Below are 9746 nucleotides of genomic sequence, written 5' to 3'. Positions count from 1 at the left end.
AAAAAAAAAAAAAAAAAAGAAGGGACTTGTGATTTACAATTTTGTAGAAGCACATTTATCAATGTCAAGGCAGATTTGTAATGATTTTTATTTTTAAGTATTGTGCACGTTTTCTATAGCCCTTTTTCTGTGACTTGCATGGATTTACAATATTTATAGCCACGTAGAGACCTAGTCTCAGTGTTCCCTGCCCTTGAGGGCGTGAGCAGCCACAGATTCATTCTTGCTGAGGCAGTCACAGCCCTAGGATACCCTAAGTATAGGGGAGTGTGCCAGTTGTGGGGAGCTCAAGGATGAATGAAGCACTTGGAAGGATATGTCGTATTCAGGGAAACAGTAGCCAGTGCCCAGCTTGGTTCCCTGTTTTGGCATTTAGTCTTCATTTCTGTGGATGTTGTTTTTGTATATTAAGTATGAGAATCTACAAACAAGCACCTCTTACAGAGTTCTTTCTCCTAATCGGTACAGTTTTCTGTATCTGTGGGTTCCACATCTGTGGATTCATCCAATTGTGGATTGAAAATATTTGGGAAAAAAGGATGGCTGCATCCGTGTGAAACATGAATAAACTTTTTTCATTGTCATCATTTCCTAAATGTTATAACAACTATTTATAAACATACCATTTACATTAGATGTTCGTACATTATTTGCAAATATTACACCATTTTATATAAGGAACTTGAACATCTGTGGATTTTGGTATCCTGGAACCAATGCCTCATGGATACCGAGGGAAGAGTTTGTAAATGTATTAAAACAGAGTAGTGGAATTGGAATTAAATTCTTTTGATTTTGCAGGTATCTCTGTTTAGCCTCTTCACTGTTCTGGGAACATTTCCCCGCAGGCATCCTAGGGGTTGATGGGAAATTTACTTAAGATTCCCAAGGCTGTGGCAGAAGTGAACCAGTTCTGCCTTGGTTGTCATAAACACCTCTATTAATTAGCTCAGTTGTTCTCCAGGGGTGGACTGATTCTCTAGCCAGCTTTTGCCAAGAAAAATGATGTAGTCAATAATGGAATTCCAAATAAGATTTCCTTTTTATTTGGCTATTAATCAGAACCTGGGTACCATCCATTTTCTGGGCCCTAATTTTACTATGGAATGTTTCCATAAAACATGCATCTGATTACTGTAAATGTCCTGTAAACACTCCTGCTTGGACTGGTGGGTCATCTTTTTTTTTTTCTTTTGAGACAGAGTTTCAGTCTTGTTGCCCAGGCTGGAGTGCAATAGCTTGATCTCAGCTCACTGTAACCTTCCCCTCCTGGGTTCAAGTGATTTTCCTGCCACGGCCTCCCAAGTAACTGGAACGATACACCATGCGCCACCACGCCTGGCTAATTTTTATATTTTTAGTAGAGATGGGAGTTCTTCATGTTGGTCAGGCTGGTCTCGAACTCCTGACCTCAGGTGATCTGCCCTCCTTGGCCTTCTAAAGTGCTGGGATTACAGGCGTGAGCCACTGCACCCGGCCTGTAGGTCATCTTTATGTCCAATCTGCCCTGACCTCTGGGGAGTATCAAGGATACTTTGCCTTCTAGGATTTTTTTATATTGGAGACCAGCCTGATGAGTAGCCCTTGAGCAGGGGGTGGATTCTAAGTCTTAGAGAAAATGAGGAAGTTCTACCTCTTATGCGAAGTATGATTGAAGAAATTGTGTTTTCTTTTTTTTTTTTTTTTTTTTTTGAGACGGAGTCTCGCTCTGTCGCCCAGACTGGAGTGCAGTGGCCAGATCTCAGCTCACTGCAAGCTCCGCCTCCCGGGTTTACGCCATTCTCCTGCCTCAGCCTCCCAAGTAGCTGGGACTACAGGCGCCCACCACCTCGCCCGGCTAGTTTTTTGTATTTTTTTAGTAGAGACGATGTTTCACCGTGTTAGCCAGGATGGTGTCGATCTCCTGACCTCGTGATCCGCCCGTCTCAGCCTCCCAAAGTGCTGGGATTACAGGCTTGAGCCACTGCGCCCGGCCAGAAATTGTGTTTTCTTTGTTTTTTGAGAGGCAGGGTCTTGCCCTGTTGCCTAGGTTGGAGTGTGGTGGCATAAGCATAGCTCACTGCAGTTTTGACCTCCTGGGGTCAAGCAATCCTCCCACTTCAGTCTCCTGAGTAGCTGGGACTACTAGCATGTGCCACTATGCCCAGCTAATTTTTTAATTTTTTTGTAGCGATGAGGTCTTGGCTATGTTGCCCAGGCTGGATCCTCCTGCCTCAGCCTCCCGAAGTGTTGGAATTATAGGTGTGAGCCACCACACCCAGCCCAGAAATGTCTTATATTTTTAGACTTTTGAGCAGTGTTGGAATGATTGAATCGCCTGAGTGGAGAAATTTGGTAGGAAGAGACTAGAAGAGAGGCTCTTTATTAAAGACCTAAAAATAGAATTCATTAAAGTCACAAATAGATAACAGTAGGATTCCTTTCTCACTCTCTCCTGCTTTGGGTTTGTGCTACCAGCTGTTGCATCTGCTTACCTAGAAAATAGAATAATATTTTGTCAGAAGGGTCAGCAGTATAGTCCTAAAACATTGTAAGTCTGAGGATGTGCTTTTTCCAGTTTTAAAAAAGTAATTTAGAAAGTGACCAGATTCTTGGCCGGGCGCGGTGGCTCAAGCATGTAATCCCAGCACTTTGGGAGGCCGAGACGGGCGGATCACGAGGTCAGGCGATCGAGACCATCCTGGCTAACATGGTGAAACCCCGTCTCTACTAAAAAATACAAAAAACTAGCCAGGCGACGTGGCAGGCGCCTGTAGTCCCAGCTACACGGGCGGCTGAGGCAGGAGAATGGTGTGAACCTGGGAGGCGGAGCTTGCAGTGAGCTGAGATCTGGTCACTGCACTCCAGCCTGGGCGACAGAGCGAGACTCTGTCTAAAAAAAAAAAAAAAGAAAGTGACCAGATTCTTTCATGTAGGGAGGAAATCTTAGCAGGAGACGTTGGTTCTTCTGCTCATAGTGCCAGTCCTAACCTGACAGGTCCTGTGGGGTCCCCCGTCTCTTCAGAGCCCTGAGTCTTTTTCCCTTCTAGTTGGACGTTGCTGACTAGAGAGGGATCTCCTATGTAGGTCATCTGATTACCTGATTTAATCATATGGTACCTCTGTTATTTTGGAGGAGAGGGTCTCCTTTTGATTCTAATAGCTGGAGATGAAAATGGCTCCGTATGCTTTCTTCCTATGGAGGGCTCTGCTGCCCTGAGCTGCATGTGCCCTTTACATCTGTGTGAGGGGGTGGAGGAATGTCCTGGCCTCCCCGCTTCCATCCTGCTATGGGCTTCCAGGGAGAATGGGGCCCATTGTGGGCTGTGCCCAAAGGCACAGTCCTCTGCCTCAGTGTCAGGCTTACTGTGGTCTCTGTGTCCAGTTTGCTGTGGTCACTGGGTGCCAAGGGGCTGGGAACTCAGGAAGCCATTTCTGCTTTTTTTTTTTTGAGATGGAGTCTTGCTCTTGTCACCCAGCCTGGAGTGCAATGGCGCAATCTCTGCTCACTGCAACCTCCGCCTCCCAGATTCAGGCAATTCTCCTGCCTCAGCCTCTGGAGTAGCTGCAACTACAGGCACCCACCACCACGCCTGGCTAATTTTTTTTTTTTTTTTTTTTTTGGAGAAGAAGTCTTGCGCTGTTGCCCAGGCTGGAGTGCAGTGGCGTGATCTCGGCTCACTGCAAGCTCTGCCTCCCAGGTTCATGCCATTCTTCTGCCTCAGCCTCCCGAGTAAATGGAATTGTAGGCACCCGCCACCACGTCCAGCTAATTTTTAAATTTTTAGTAGCGACAGAGTTTCGCCATGTTGGCCAGGCTGGTCTCGATCTCCTGACCTCAAGTGATCTGCCTGCCTCAGCCTCTCAAAGAGCTGGGATTACAGGCGTGAGCCACTGTACCCAGCCCCACTCTTGATTTTTAAATGGTTGCCTCAAACTCTGTCCTATGATTTTTCGATTTAAAAACTTTTTCTGTGTTTGAATGCTATTTTAAAGGAGTTCCTTGTTTCTCCCTGTAGGGCATAGCCCAGAAATTGAGAAGTTAGCGCAGCTGGAATTGAGTCTTTTTCATATCTACGTTATCAAGCCGGGTGGGCTGGGGTGAATATGGAAGGCTCTGTGGGCTGTGGTCATGGCCTCACCTGCTGGTCTCAAGCTCTGGGTAGAGAGACTTGCCTTACAGGATAGGAGGTGTGTGCTACTGCTATGCTGGCAGGTGGCTGAAGTTTTGAGCACTTGGAGGGGCAGAATGTTGATTAATTGTAGGGTGGTCTCAGACTCCATGCCCAGGAACTTGTCACTGGTCTTGTCTTTCTTGTGTGCAGACCCTACTCCAGCTTACCCTGAAATTTGGTAGGCAGCCCAAGCCTGTGTCTTTTGTGAGGGTAACTCGGTGCTCACCTGAGAGACAGAGCCACTGCGTGATTGGCTGGTGCTGTGAGAACGGAGTCTTGTTCTATCGCCCAGGCTGGAGTGCAGTGGTGCGATCTCGGCTCACTGCAACCTTTTGGAGACAAAAGGCCATGGTCGTGTCTGACCTTTATCTTTGTTGTAACGACCCTGAAACCCTGGCCTGAGTCTTTGAGGTGGAAGTTGCCCCAAGAGAAAGTGTCATGTAGTATACCAGAATTTATCAAGCCTTTCCCTAGTACTAGGACACTTAACATGTGCCTGCAGTATTTTTGTTCGTTTTGCTATTATTTCACATTTAACTTAATTTTTTTTTTTTTTGGAGGGGGCTTCGCTCTGTCGCCCAGGCTGGAGTGCAGTGGCCGGATCTCAGCTCACTGCAAGCTCCGCCTCCCGGGTTCACGCCATTCTCCTGCCTCAGCCTCCCGAGTAGCTGGGACTACAGACGCCCGCCACCTCGCCCGGCTAATTTTTTTGTATTTTTAGTAGAGACGGGGTTTCACCGTGTTAGCCAGGATGGTTTCGATCTCCTGACCTCGTGATCCGCCCGTCTCGGCCTCCCAAAGTGCTGGGATTACAGGCTTGAGCCACCGCGCCCGGCCTTAACTTCATTTTTGTAAATACTTAAATAATTTTGAAGCCAAATTCAGATTTTTTCATCTTTATGTCCACTTAGGTTGCTTAGACCTCAGGTGGTAGACTAGGTTTTGTTTTCTTTTTCTTTTTTTGAGACAAAGTCTCACTGTTGTCCCCCAGGCTGGAGTGCAGTGGCATGATCATGGCTTATTCCTGGGCTTAAGCAATCCTCCTGCCTCAGCCTTCTGCAAAGCTGGAACTACAGGCATGTGCCACCATGCCAGCCTATTTTTTTTCTTTCTCTTTTGTAGAGACAGGGTCTTGTTATGTTGCCCAGGCTAGTCTCAAACTCCTAGCCTCAAGTGATCCTCTCGCCTCAGCCTTCCAAAGTGGTGGGATTACAGGTGTGAACCACCATGCCCAGTCTATTTTCTTGTTTTGAATTCAAGCTTTCTGAGGGTTGTCCTTTAGGAAGAGAATGTAAGGAATTCCAGAGTCAGGGAGGCATGGGCTGTGTTCTGGGAGAAGCCTAGGGAGGCACTGCTCTGGAACCGCCTGTAGGAGTGGGTGGGTGTCAGACTGCCAGCAGAAGCCAGGGTGGTGAGGGGAGGGATGAATGTTCTGCAAGGGAGATTTATACCACTGTATTTTTTTTTTCTTTTTTTTGAGACAGAGTCTCACTGTGGAGTGGAGTGGGACGATCTCGGCTCACTGCAACATCCACCTCCTGGGTTCAAGTGATTCTCCTAACTCAGCCTCCCAGGTAGCTGGGATTACAGGTGTGCATCACCATGCCTGGCTAATTTTTATATTTTTGGTAGAGACAGTTTCACCCGGTTGGCCAGGCTGGTCTCGAACTCCTGACCTCAGGTGATCTGCCCACCTCAGCCTCCCAAAGTGTTGGGTTTATAGGCGTGAGCCACTGTGCTCAGCTGGATATGAATATTCTTGACAGTGTCTTCTGGGTATATACCTAAGAGTGAACTGTTAGATATATAGTATTTGATATACACACACACACACACATAAATATTTTTTGGAGATTCAGTCTCACTCTCACCCAGGCTGGAGTGCAGTGGTATGATCTTGGCTCTTGGCTCACTGGATCCTCTGCCTCCCGGGTTCAAGTGATTCTCCTGTCTCAGCTTAACCATTAGCTGGGATTACAGGCACATGCCACCACTCCCGGCTAATTTTTGTATTTTTAGTAATAATGGGGTTTCTCTGTGTTGCTCAGACTGGTCTCGAACTCCTGGATTGCTCAAGCCATCCACCTGCCTTGGCCTCCCAAAGTGCTGGAATTTACAGGTGTGAGCCACCGTGCCTGGCCTGATGTTTTAATTATTGAGAATTCTGTATTTTTTGTAGAGATGGGGTTCTTCCTCTCTGCCTAGGCACATGACTGTCTATCCCAGATGGCTGCACTGGCCTAGGACAGACGGTTCTACCGCCAGTACACCAAGGCCCTGGAGGGTGCAGCCTATAGAATAGCTGGGCTCCTGCATTCTTCCCAGACCCTGTCTTCAGTAGTAGGACAAGTAACAAACTTAGATTTGGCCATATAAATTTAGAAAAGGTTAATGTTTTCCAGAACAGTGAAACTATAGTATAAAGGTTAGACTTGGGAACCCAAAATTACTCCCTAGCTTCCCTCTCCTGCCCTTCGTGTGCTCAGCACTTGTATCTGTGCTCTCACTACCCTGAGCCCTGAGTTCTTCTGGGGTTAGCCCAGGAGTTGCCTTGGTCTAGAGAGATACCTGGGAGGAAACGACATGGAAGCAACAACAGTACTACGTATGTGTTATTATTTGGAGTAATTAGCCCCATACATTTTTTTTTTTTTTTGAGATGGAGTCTCAGTCTGTCACCCAGGCCGGAGTGCAGTGGCATAATCTCGGCTCACTGCAACCTCCGCCTCCCGGGTTCATGCAGTTCTCCTGCCTCAGCCTCCTGAGTAGCTGGGACTACAGGCGCCTGCCACCATACACAGCTAATTTTTTGTATTTTTAGTAGAGACAAGGTTTCACCATGTTAGCCAGAATGGTCTTGATCTCCTGACCTCTTGATCTGCCCACCTTGGCCTCCCAAAGGGCTGGGATTACAGTTGTGACCCACTGCGCCTGGCCAGCCCCATAAATTCTTGATAGCAATTTTCTTGAGGTACTCAAGTTTTACTAGAAAAACATAGCATCATGTTTTGATTCATTAGTTGTCTAGATGCTCATCCTCCTGTATTATACTGGCTATTAAGTAACATTACTCCCAGATTGAATTTATGACATCTGTTGCCCACCATGCCCATTAATCAAATCAATAAAGGCAGGGCAAACTGCTGTCTCGTGTTATTTCAAACTGCCCCACCTCCTTCCTCTTCCGTCTTATGTTATTAATGAAATAGTTTGACAATACTTAAATGTTAGTGAAAGTAAGGGAAAAGTCGTTTGTATCTTTAGGTGAGGGTGTAAATTGAAGGACAGTTTTGCCAAATCTAACAATTCCAATGTACGTATCCTTTGACCCAGCAATTCCACATCTAGGATTGTATCCTTAGATATGTTCCAAGAAGAATGCAAGGATGAGTGTGAGAACACCCTGGAGAGCAAGATATGCAGGATACTTAGACATTTAAATGTACCACACACAATAGGGGTGAATGAGGAGATGGATCTACCCACTGGGGCTAAGGTCTCTCAGTTCTACTAAATTAGAAAAAGGAACAGTTATTTGTTTTTGATACGGAGTCTCGTTCTGTCGCCCATGCTGGAGTGCAGTGGCGCGGTCGTGGCTCACTGAAACCTTTGCTTCCCCAACAAGTGATTCTCCTGCCTCAGCCACCTGAGTAGCTGGGATTACAGGCGTGCACCACCATGACCGTCTAATTTTTTTATTTTTTTTTTTTTGTGAGACGGAGGCTCGCTCTGTCACCCGGGCTGGAGTGCAGTGACCGGATCTCAGCTCACTGCAAGCTCCGCCTCCCGGGTTTACGCCATTCTCCCGCCTCAGCCTCCCGAGTAGCTGGGACTACAGGCGCCCGCCACCTTGCCCGGCTAGTTTTTTTGTATTTTTTAGTAGAGACGGGGTTTCACCGTGTTAGCCAGGATGGTCTCGATCTCCTGATCTTGTGATCTGCCCGTCTCGGCCTCCCAAAGTGCTGGGATTATAGGCTTGAGCCACCGCGCCTGGCCTAATTTTTTGTATTTTTAATAGAGACAGTGTTTCATCATGTTGGCCAGGCTGGCCTCGAACTCCTGACCTTGTGATCCGCCCGCCACGGTGTGAGCCACTGCGCCTGGCAACAAAAAGGAACAGTTTTGAAGAATTTGGTTTCATTTGAACGTTAAGAATGAAATAAAAAGAGATGTGCTTGTTTATGTGTTTAGAGATACACATTCAATGTGTCATTTGTGGAGACCTACTCAGGAAACTCAGTCTGCTCACCTGAGGACCTGGGAAGGAGACCTGCTTTTCACTTGTGTCCTAGTGTGGTGTTGGAATTTATTTTACCTCCATGTGAATTACTTTTTTTTTTTTGAGACAGAGTTTCACTCTTGTTGCCCAGGCTCGAGTGCAATGGCGTGATCTTGGCTAACTGCAACCTCCACCTCCTGGGTTCAAGCGCTTCTCCTACTTCAGCCTCCCGAGTAGCTGGGATTACAGGCACATGCTGCCACACTCCACTAATTTTTGTATTTTTAGTAGAGACAGGGTTTTGTTGGCAGGTGATCTGCCCGCCTCGGCCTCCCGAAGTACTGAGATTATAGGAGTGAGTCACCGCGCCTGGACTTTTTTTTTTCTGGGAGATACAGTTTTGCTCTTGTTGCCCAGGCTGGAGTGCAATGACGCGATCTTGGCTCACGGCAACCTCCGCCTCCCGGGTTCAGGCGATTCTCCTGCCTCAGCCTCCCGAATAGCTGGGATTACAGGCATGTGCCACCACGCCTGGCTAATTTTGTATTTTCATTTGAGAAGGGGTTTCTCCATGTTGGTTGGGCTGGTCTCGAACTCCCAACCTCAAGTGATCCGCCCACCTCTGCCTCCCATAGTTCTGAGATTACAGATGTGAGCCACCGTCCCTGGCTCGTGAATTACTTTATTGCATTAAGTCAAAGGGGAGGACCAGACAGCTGATGACATCATTGTGAGATAGTGGGAACCAATAGTAGGGAATCAGATACTGGAAAACACCGGATGCAGCCTGCCTACATTTTGCCCTTAGCTCTGGGACCTCTGAACTTGGTAATGGTCTGATTTGGGTTTTTTTTCCTTTAGGAGGGAAGGTTCCTGGGAAGGGAAGATAGAATCTATTTTTAATATTAAGTAAATATAGCTCAATGTAGTAATTTTGGGCCCTAGTGTGACATTTTCTTCCATTATACCCCAAGTCACTTTTAAAACAAAATCCTTTTTTTGTATTATTTTGTGTTTGTAATGTTTCTAGAGGAAAATGCTTTTGAAATATCCTCACTTCCCTTCGTAAACTTGGGAGGGCTTGGGACCTGGTGGGGTATGTGTTTTGAATCATGCTGTCTGGGGGATTAGTGCCTGAAATCCAGATTCCTACTGGACAAAGTGCTGGGGTTTGAGGTAAGTGGGGTGGGGTGGGGCGAGGGTTATATAGCTATCACAGATAACAGCTTACCTGCTGACTTTGCTTCACAATTGTCAGTACATAGACCTGCTTTGGCACGGACGTCCTGAGAGGGGACTTGGACCATGACCCGTATTCCTTTCTCTTACCACCGTGGCCAGCTATTTTAGTTAACTTCTTTTTTTTTTTTTTT

The 9746-nt window shown here is 46.8% G+C and overlaps 1 protein-coding gene across 3 annotated transcripts in view; it reads left to right on the top strand.

Annotated features, from left to right (window-relative positions):
- Positions 1-9746, top strand: part of DAG1 (dystroglycan 1 (dystrophin-associated glycoprotein 1)) — a 77911-nt gene that overhangs the window by 9685 nt on the left and 58480 nt on the right. Inside the window, exon 3 of one of the 3 annotated variants that reach the window (XM_011939082.1) lies at positions 6360-6521. The exons of the other annotated variants lie outside the window; for them this stretch is intronic. The gene's annotated coding sequence lies outside the window, so the exon portion shown is untranslated. The remainder of the gene's footprint in view (positions 1-6359; positions 6522-9746) is intronic. 3 annotated transcript variants of the gene reach the window in all.

The sequence above is a fragment of the Colobus angolensis genome, unplaced genomic scaffold (genome assembly GCF_000951035.1).
Source record: "Colobus angolensis palliatus isolate OR3802 unplaced genomic scaffold, Cang.pa_1.0 Scaffold18, whole genome shotgun sequence".
In the NCBI taxonomy this organism is placed as follows: Eukaryota; Metazoa; Chordata; class Mammalia; order Primates; family Cercopithecidae; genus Colobus; species Colobus angolensis.
This window is presented reverse-complemented; position numbering and strand designations above follow the sequence as displayed.